At 37.2% G+C, this 9725-nt stretch overlaps 1 pseudogene; it reads right to left on the reverse strand.

Annotated features, from left to right (window-relative positions):
• Positions 1–631: 631 nt before the first annotated feature.
• Positions 632–1597, reverse strand: LOC118913156 (olfactory receptor 2T29-like; annotated as a pseudogene).
• Between the last annotated feature and the right edge of the window lie 8128 nt (positions 1598–9725).

The raw sequence follows: 9725 nt of genomic DNA on the forward strand, positions 1-9725 counted from the left end.
GATGAAGTAGACAAAATAAAAGCATGCAGGTGACTGTCTTGGTAATACTGGGGCAATTTGAAAGGGGCATTTTCAGAAGATAGTATATCACATAAACTGCCACCAAACAGAATGTAGATACAAGAATGGGAAAGAATAAAAACTCAAAAAAGGTGGAGAATTGAAATTTTAACCATTAATGTTTAATAATTTTACATTTATGGTAAAGTAGCATGGATATGAGTGGTACAAACAACACCCACATGCTTTTTACCAAGACTCTCTGGTTATTGATATTCTACCTTTTTGCTCTATCACTTCCCAGTCTCTCATCCCCTCTCCATCATTTAAATCAATATCATAGTTTCTCATGATACTTTCCCTCTAAGTATTTTTTGGTATATATTTCTAAGAATGTGGATATTTTCTACAGACACTGCAGTTATCAAACTTAATAAATGTAACATAAATACTGATTGTATAATCCATTTTGAATGGAGAAGGGTTAGAAATTGAAGAGTTTTCTACTACACAGAAGCAACTCTTCAAAGAGATGTGAAAATTATTAAAGTCTGTATAATAATTCTGATGTAAGATTCTCTAAACTTATGATGTATATAGAGAAGTATCAGTGCATTGGTATCAAAGTTTCTTACTTCATGGTTTCTTGAAAGACAGGTCCCACATTCAGCATTTTCTTCAGAGCCCCCATAACATCCTTATTTCTGAGACTATAGATCAAAGGGTTTAGCACAGGAGTGAGAATGGTGTAAAAGACAGACACCACCATGTCCTTCTCAGGGGTGTGGTAGGAACTGGGGAGCATGTAGGTATAGACGGCAGCCCCATAGAAGATGGTGACCACAGTCATGTGGGAGGAGCAGGTGGCAAAGGTCTTCCTCTGGCCCTCTGCTGAGTTCATCCTGTGGATGGTGAGGAGGATGAAGTAGTAAGAGCCTGAAATGATGGTCACGGGGATGAACAGCAAGAGGACACAGCAGAGGTACATGACTGTCTCATACATGGAGGTGTCTGAGCAGGAGAGCTTCATCACAGCAGAGACCTCACAGAAGAAATGATGGATCTCCCGGGATCTGCAGAAGGGTAAGGTCATGGTGACAGGGGTGAAGCTGGAAGCCATCCACGGATCCCAAAAGCCAGGAGCCAGACACTAAGAGGAGACACACCCTGTGGTTCATGAGGACAGGGTAACGGAGAGGATGGCAGATGGCTGCATAGTGGTCATAGGCCATAGAACCTAGAATAAAAAATTCTGAGCCAGCAAGTGTAACATAGAGGAACATCTGCATCCCACATTTGGGGGCTGTGATCATGTTCACACCCGTGACCTGGTCCCCGAGCATTTTGGGCACAGTGACAGAAATGTACGTCATGTCCATGAGAGACAACTGGCTGATGAAAAAGTACATGGGGATGTGGAGGCGGGCCTCAGAGCATATCAGAAGGTTCATGATGGTGTTTCCAGACAAGGCCATCAGGAAAACCATGAAAATAACACCATGGAGAGGAGAGCTGGGTGTTTGGATTGACTGAAGATTCCCAGCAGGATGAACTCTGACCTTCCTGTGTGGTTGACCATCCAGGTGGTGTCTTCCATGATTACACCTGGCCCACCAAGGAGAGAAGTAATAGATCACTCATGAGATGTCACCTGCTGAATGACTCTTTACTGTGTGGGGCATGTGTGTGTGTGTGTTTGTGTGTGTGTGTGTGAGTGTTTGTGTGTGCATCAACCCAGTTATGCTAAGTGGAGGAAACCATATAGTCCTGAAGACTGAGAGGTTATACGTCACCTGTAATTCTATGAATATGCCACAAAATTAATAATTCACAATGTGGGACAAAATAATTGGTAGTCTGTGAAATTGTCACAGTTCAAGATCATGAGACTACCTGATGATATATGTTCTTTATCAAGTATGAAAATTTGCATAGTCACTTGTCTATGCAAACACAAAAAGTGAATTTTTTGAAGAAGGGATATTACATTCTTCTAAAATTTTTGTTATAGGACTCAGAATTTCATTAACACCTCTGGTGTAGTGATTCAGTTAGGATCTCACAAATTCTTGAAGCTGTAGTCTATGTAAGAAAGAATTTATGTTTAACCATGTATCCAAATACTGAGTAATTATGTTATACTCTTGAACTAATAGAATGTTATATGTCAATTATACCTCAATATATAAAAAGACTTAAAAAGTACCTGAATCACAGTTTGAGAAAATCCATATGAATGTTTGACCTCATTGTGCCCATGAGGCTGGGTCACATGTTGAAGCAGTGAAGTTGGGTGGGTTGAGCTGTATATTCAGAAGTAGCCTGTGGGCCTCACCAAGGAACCCTTCGGACATCCTAGGGGCAATGTTAGGAGCCCAGACTCTGAAGCTGTACTGCAGCTGTGGGTCCAGCTTATCCTTCACCCCTATTCCCCTGTCCACTCTTCATAAAATGAGGGCAAGCACAATATCTCAGCTATGGTTAGGAAAATGAGCTAAAAATAATGAAAGTGGTTAGATCATGTTCAGTGACAGTGAATACACATATATTCCACTATTTTAGATAATTAATATATAGAGAGATTATTGTGCAGAATATATGTAAACTAGGGCTCTTGCTCTTATTATCTGGTGATATAAGATGCATTGTGAAATCAGTCCATCAGCTGTAGTATCTGTTTATACTTCAAATAATTTGTATTTCATAATTTCTGCATTCCTAGAGAACTTATGCATGAATTTGTTTATATATTTATACATGTATTATACATACTTATATGTGTATATAGACATATAATTTTTGTAATTATAAAAACTTTAATTTAATAAACACAAGCATGTAAATATAAACACATATACACATTTAATATATTCCTTATTTTAATAATGGTGAAGCAGAACTTCATGCAGAAATCTATTTTTTTATGTAGTACATGTTTTTCCAAGTTCCAATTCATCATCTTAAAACTTTTACCATTTGCTTAAGTATGAGGGGAAAAGGATTAAGATTTAGAGTGTCACTGCCATTTATCAGACAAACCTTTGTTTTCCCAAATGTTATCTGCTTTAATCTACCCAGAAGATAATTTTCATGGACACTGAGATGCAAAGAGGAAACCGGAATAACACGGAGAGATTTCCGACCCCAGTTCCCCGTTGGCCCCTTGGTCCTGCTGCTCACGGGCAGCTCCTGAGTCACCTGAAGATGAATCAGAGGCAAAATAAAATTCATGACACCTAGGGAGGTCACCATCAGTCTATTCAGGAACAAATGTTATAGAAATATGATTTAAAGTAAAATTTTTAAATAACTGCAATATAAATAAAATGAATGATAAATGCAGAAGATATCTGATCTGTCTTAAGAGAATCAGTAATAGCTTCATCTATATTTTCTCATGAAGGTTAAACCTCTGCAGATTTTCAATTTCTGACAAGTTAAAATGCAGTAAAGGGGGAAATATGGGCTCCTTTTTCTGGAAAGAGTTGAGAGGTGGTTATATTGCAGGGACATTTCACAATGATATTTCACATTTAAAATATATTTTATACTATTGCATTAATTCCAAATGTTAGATATTATAATCAGTTTATTAATAAACTGAATTTATTCAGGGTGTTAAAGCAGCAGACAAGACTGACAATAACTTCAATTTATTAATATAAGTATCAAAGAAATTTGGACACATTGCACTAGAAAATACAGCTTATTTTTCAAATTCCACCCTCTCTGGCATATGATTCTGAGCTCTATGATTAATTTAAAAATAGTCTAATTATTTGCAAAATACACCTGTTTGCCAGTCTATACTTGTGGTCAGACTAAACGAGGGCTAGCAGAGGGAGCAGTCGTGTGACACCTTCAGCTGTTTGCTGAGCGAGTGGAGGGAGACTGGAAGGGATTTTGGGGTCACTGGGCAAATCTCTGCTGCACATCAGTAAACAGGGATCAGCGTCACTAGGCTACAGCAAGCAGTGCACCTGGAATACAGACAGGGAGCTGCGTCTGCACCACCCTCAGCAGCGGCGCCCACCCCATGCAGACTTACTCTAACGCAACTCCTTGAGTTTCATGGAAGCAGTTTAGTGCATCTTTAACTTGAGGTCATGGATAGTGTCTGTGGCATAAGCCAAACCTTTATTTGAAGCTGACGGCATTCCAGGAATTGTCCTAATGCTCACCACATTCCATCCTTCCCAGGAGCCTATGAGGCACCTACTTATCTTACTTTGTCCTTCTACTTGATAAAAGCTTCAGGTTCTCAGAGTATCTACCTAATTAATGTCACAAACCAAGCAGAGTGAGAACTCATTTCAGCCCATGATTCGGCCCCACAGGCTGTCAGGTCTCTTGACAGCAGGGCCTTCCCTCCATGAGGGACGACCTGGTGTCAGACGCCCATGTCAGCTTTCCTGGGGAACTATAAATATGATGAAGACACTTGTTTCTAGTATTTTACAAACTTCAGGAATCATCCCCACACCGAGTAAAATAGCTCTTTCTCTGAAAATTTCAATCTCAAGAAAAGAAAATGCATCATCCAGTAAATGGGGATGAATGCATATATTCCTTTTCCCACAAATAGTTGCAAAACAAAGACACGTGTCCTAGTATATTGCAGTAAGTGCATGCAATATAGAGAGATTCATAAGAGAAAGCATACATGCTTTCCTTCTTAAATACAGATAGGTCAAAATTGAGAAAACACTTTCAGCTAATAGAATTTGTCAGAAGAACAAGTCAAAACAATAATTATCCTTTCCTCTTGCAGTTCTGTCAACTTCTGTGGTTGAGACCACCCCAGGTGATGTTTCTCATCCCATCCAGATGGGCTAATGGTGAATGTCCAGGTTAAGTGTACAAATAAGTAGGAGAGTGACATCATCTCTGGCATTACTATGCCCACTGAGTGGTTGATTTTTCTTTTGACAAATCCCCTCTGAGATTATGAAGAGGAATGCAATTAAGAGAGCAAAAGAAGCTAATGGATTACTCTGTTGCAGTTTTTTAAGATATCTTTCTCATGTCTTTAAAAAAATTCTCCTTTTACTGTGAATCTCAATATGTATTAAAGCCTATCTAATATTAACAATAATCACAAATCCAAACATCACTAATAAATTATGGCTATAAAATATCTTCATGTATTTATGAATACATATAGTTCTTCCTTTAAAGTTCAAGGAAAATTTGAGAAATACTGTTATTTTTCTCTTTATTTTTCTCTTATAAAGAATCTGAAACTAATAGTTCAGTGGATTTGTCAAAGACAAAACCACTAGTCCTCATGGTGCTTGAAAGTAAAATTAAGTTCATTTCCTTCACATCATTGTCTTGATCTCCCTTCAATGGATTGCTGATTGTATACTTTCTTCTGTTCTTTAAGTGAAGTATGTTAATGTTACCTTATCTTTTCTTTTTCCCATTTATTTCATTTTATAAATTTTCTCTTTTTTGTTTCTTTTTTAGGTATAATGATATATAACATAGTGTATGTATAAAATGTGTAATGTGGTTTCATGACTTATATTCAGGTCTTTGGTCCATTTCAAGTTTACTTTTGTGTGTGGGATTAGACAATAATCCAGTTTCATTCTCTTACATGTAACCATCCAGTTTTGCCAACACCATTTGTTGAAGAGGCTTTCATTTTGCCATTATATATCCATGGCTCTTTTATTATATATTAATTGGCCATATATATGTGGACTTATATCTGGGCTCTCTATTCTGTTCCATTAATCTATGGGTCTTGTGCCAGTACCAAATTATTTTGATTACTGTGGCTTTGTAGTAGAGCTTGAAGTTGGGGAGTGTAATCCCACCAGCTTTATTCTTCCTTCTCAGTATTGCTTTGGCTATACAGGGTCTTTTGTGGTTTCCTATGAATTTTGGAACTATCTTCTCTAGAATGCTGTTAGTATTTTGATAAGGATTGCATTGAATCTGTAGATTGCTCTAGGCAGGATGGCCATTTTGACAATATTAATTCTTCCTAGCCATAAACTTAGGGTGGACGAATGGGATTAAGGGGAACTAAAATTCTAAATCACTGTATAGGTAGGTCATGAAGAAGGCAATACAGCATGGAGAAGACAAGTAATGACTCTATAGTATCTTATTACACTGACAGGCAGTGACTTCAGTGGGGGATGAGGACTTGATAATATGGGTTAATGTTGAAACCATAAAGTTTTGCATATGAAACCTTCATAAGATTGTATATCAATGATACTTTAATAAAAAAAAGATGTGTAATGTGATGATTTAATTACAGTACATATTGCAAAATATTTACTACAAAACATTAGTTAACATACCCTTCACTCATGTTATTATGAAATTTTTGTTGATATGGTGAGACTATAGCTCTATTCTCATTTTAACTTTCAAGTATACAATATAATATTTTAAATTATAGCCACTGTGATGTAGATAACATATAAATTTAAAGTATGCGGGTTAGTTTAATACATATTTATGCTGACAAATTGTTTACAACATACTTTACCTAACACTTCCATCACATCTCAAAATTATGATTATCTGACCATTTCTTTGTTTTGATTAGAACACTTAAGGTCTACTCTTTTAATAAGTTTTAATTACATAATAAACTACTTATTAAAATCATGATGCTGTGTATTAGATCCTCAGAACTTACTACTCTTCTATATTTGGCCAATAACTCACCATTTCTTCTACCTGATTCCTTGATAACCACTACTTAAGTCTTGCTTTTATGATTTTGCCTTTCTTACATTGTATATACAAGATAAATTATACATTACATATTTCCATGTTTGACTTACTACACTTAGCATAAATAACAAAGTTCATCCAATATGTTTCAAAGGACAGGACTTCCCACTTGCTCATGGCTGAATAATACTCCATTGCCCATATATATATCATTATATCTACTTATGTATACCTATACATATATCTGCATCTATATCTATAAGCATACCTCATTTTATTGTTCTGTATTGTGATTCACAGGTGTTGTGTTTCTTATAGGCTGAAGGATCGTGCCAACAGTGTATCGATTATGTCCATCAGCTCCATTTCTCAAACAGCATTTGCCACTTCGGTCTGTGTCACTGTTTGGTAATTCTCCCAATATTCCATATTCTTCTGTTATTATTATATTTGCTGTGCTGACCTGTGATCAGTGAATGTTGATGTTACCATTGTCATTGTTTTGGGGTCACATGAACTACAACCATATAAGATGCCAAAATCAATCAGTAAACGCTGTGTGTGTTCTGAATCCCACACTCACACTCTTCCACATCTCCCACCCACTCTTCAGGCATTCCTACACCTACACAACAGTCAGCAAGTTGGTCCAATCAATAACTCTACAATAGGCTCTAAATGTTTGAGTGAAAGGAAGACTGGCATGTGCCTCAATTTGAATCAAAAGCTAGAAATGGTTAAACTGGGTGAAGAAGTCATGTGCAAAGAGGTGACAGGCCCCGCCAGGCCTCATGTGCCGCAGCCATCCAGGTCGTGAATGGAAAGGAATGTTCTCAAGAGGATGGAAAGTGACAGTCCAGGGGACACAGTGGATTTACCAGAAAGCAAAACAACCTTCTTTCTATTACAGAGAAAGTATTAAGGGTCTGAATAGATGATCAAACCAGCCACAGCATTCCCTTATGCCAAAGCTGAATCCATCAAAGCCTTAATTCTCTCCAATTCTGTGAAGGCTGAGAGGTAAGGAACCTAAAGGAGAGAGGCTTGAGGCTAGGAGACATGGGTCTATAAGGCTTAAGGAGAGCAGCCATCTCCAGGATATAAAACTGCACACTGATGCAGCAGCTGCTGATGTAGGAGTTCCTGGAAGTTATCCAGAAGATCTAGTCAAGATAACTAATGAAGTGGAAACACCAAACATCAGATTTTCACTGTAGATGAAATGACCTTATGTTGAAAGATACGCCATTTAGGATTTTCATTGTTAAAATGGAGAAGTGAATGCATCGTTTTAAAGCTTCCAAGGACGAACCAATCGATTCTCTTGTTCAGCAATAAGGCAGCTGGTGCCTTTCAGGGGAAGCCAGTGCTCACTGACCACTCTGAAAATGCATAATCTACTCCTCTTGTGCTCAGAAAATGGAAAAATAAAGCCTGGAAGAGAGCACATCTGTTTATAACAGGGTTAAGTATTTAAAGCCACTGTTGAAGCATGCTGCTCAGATAAAAAGATTCCTTTCAAAATGTTTCTTCTCATCGACAATCTACCAGGTCACCCGAGAGCTCTGACTGAGATGCACCAGACCAATGCTGTTTTCATGCTGCTGGCACAACATCTGTTCTGCAGTCCATGGATCAAGGAGTAGTTCTGAATTTTAAGTCTTACTGAAGAAATACATTTGGCAAAGCTATGGTTGCCATAGACAGTGATTCCTCTGATGGATCCTAGCAAAAAACATGTTGAAAACCCTCTGGCAAAATTCACTGTTCTATATGCCATTAGGAACATTGGTGACTCATGGAAATGGGTCTAAAATCAATATTAACAGGGTTTTGGAGGAAATCAGTTCTCATCCTCTTGAGTGACTCTGAGGGATTCAAGACTTTGGTGTAGAAAGCAACCAGACCTGTGGTGGAAACAGCAGGAGAGCTGGAACTAAAAGTGGGACCTGAACATGTGACTGAATTGCTAGTCTTATGACAGTACTTGAGCTGATGAGGAGTTGCTTGTTGTTGATGAGCAAAGAAAGTGATTTCTTATCATGGAATCTACTCTTGTCAATGTGAAGATCATTGAATTGACAACTAATAATCTAGAATATCACGTGAATTTAAGTTATGAAGCAGTTGCAGAGTTGGAGAGAATTGATTCCAATCTTGAAAAACATTCTGGGTAAAATGTTATGAAACAGCATCATATTCTACAGATAAATAAATCATGAAAGAGAGAGGCAATTAATGCAGGATAATTCATTGTCTTCTTACAAAAAATTTCCAGTCTCCCAATGTTCAGCAGCTACCACCTTGATCAGTCAGCAGCCATGAGCATCAAAGTTAAGACCCCCTCCAGCAAAGAGGATTACAGTTCTCTGAAACTCAGGTCACTGATGAATTGATTAGCAATAAAGTATTTTCTAATTAAGATAATTATTTAGATGTAATGCTATTGCATATTTAATAGGCTCCAGTAAAGTGTAATCATGATTTTTATTCACACTAGGAAAACAAAAAATGCATTTGACTTGATTTGTTGTAATATTTGCTGTATTTTAGTGATCTGGGACCAAATACACAATATCTCCAAGGTGCATCTGTATCTCTTCCAGTAACTCTATCTCTATATCTGTCTATCACTACACCTCACATATTCTTTATCCATTCATCTATTTATAGACTCTTAGCTTCTTCCATATATTGGGTATTGTGAATGATGCTTCAATGAACATGGAAGTGAAGCTGTCTCTTCAATATCTTGTATTTTCTTGGATACATACTGAGAAGTTGGTTTACTCAATCACATTAGACCTATTTTTTTTATTTTAGAAAACTCTGTGCTGTATTGCACAGTGGCTGTATTAATTTATATTCCCACAAAGACTTTACAAATATTCATTTTTCTCAACATCTAACAGATGTGAGGTGATATCCCATTGTAGTTTTGATTTGCATTTCCATGATGACTAGTGATATAAAGTATCTTCTAATACACTTGGCCTTTAGTATATGTCTGTAAAATAACTTTT

Source organism: Manis pentadactyla, chromosome 13, assembly GCF_030020395.1.
Source record: "Manis pentadactyla isolate mManPen7 chromosome 13, mManPen7.hap1, whole genome shotgun sequence".
Lineage (NCBI taxonomy): Eukaryota > Metazoa > Chordata > Mammalia > Pholidota > Manidae > Manis > Manis pentadactyla.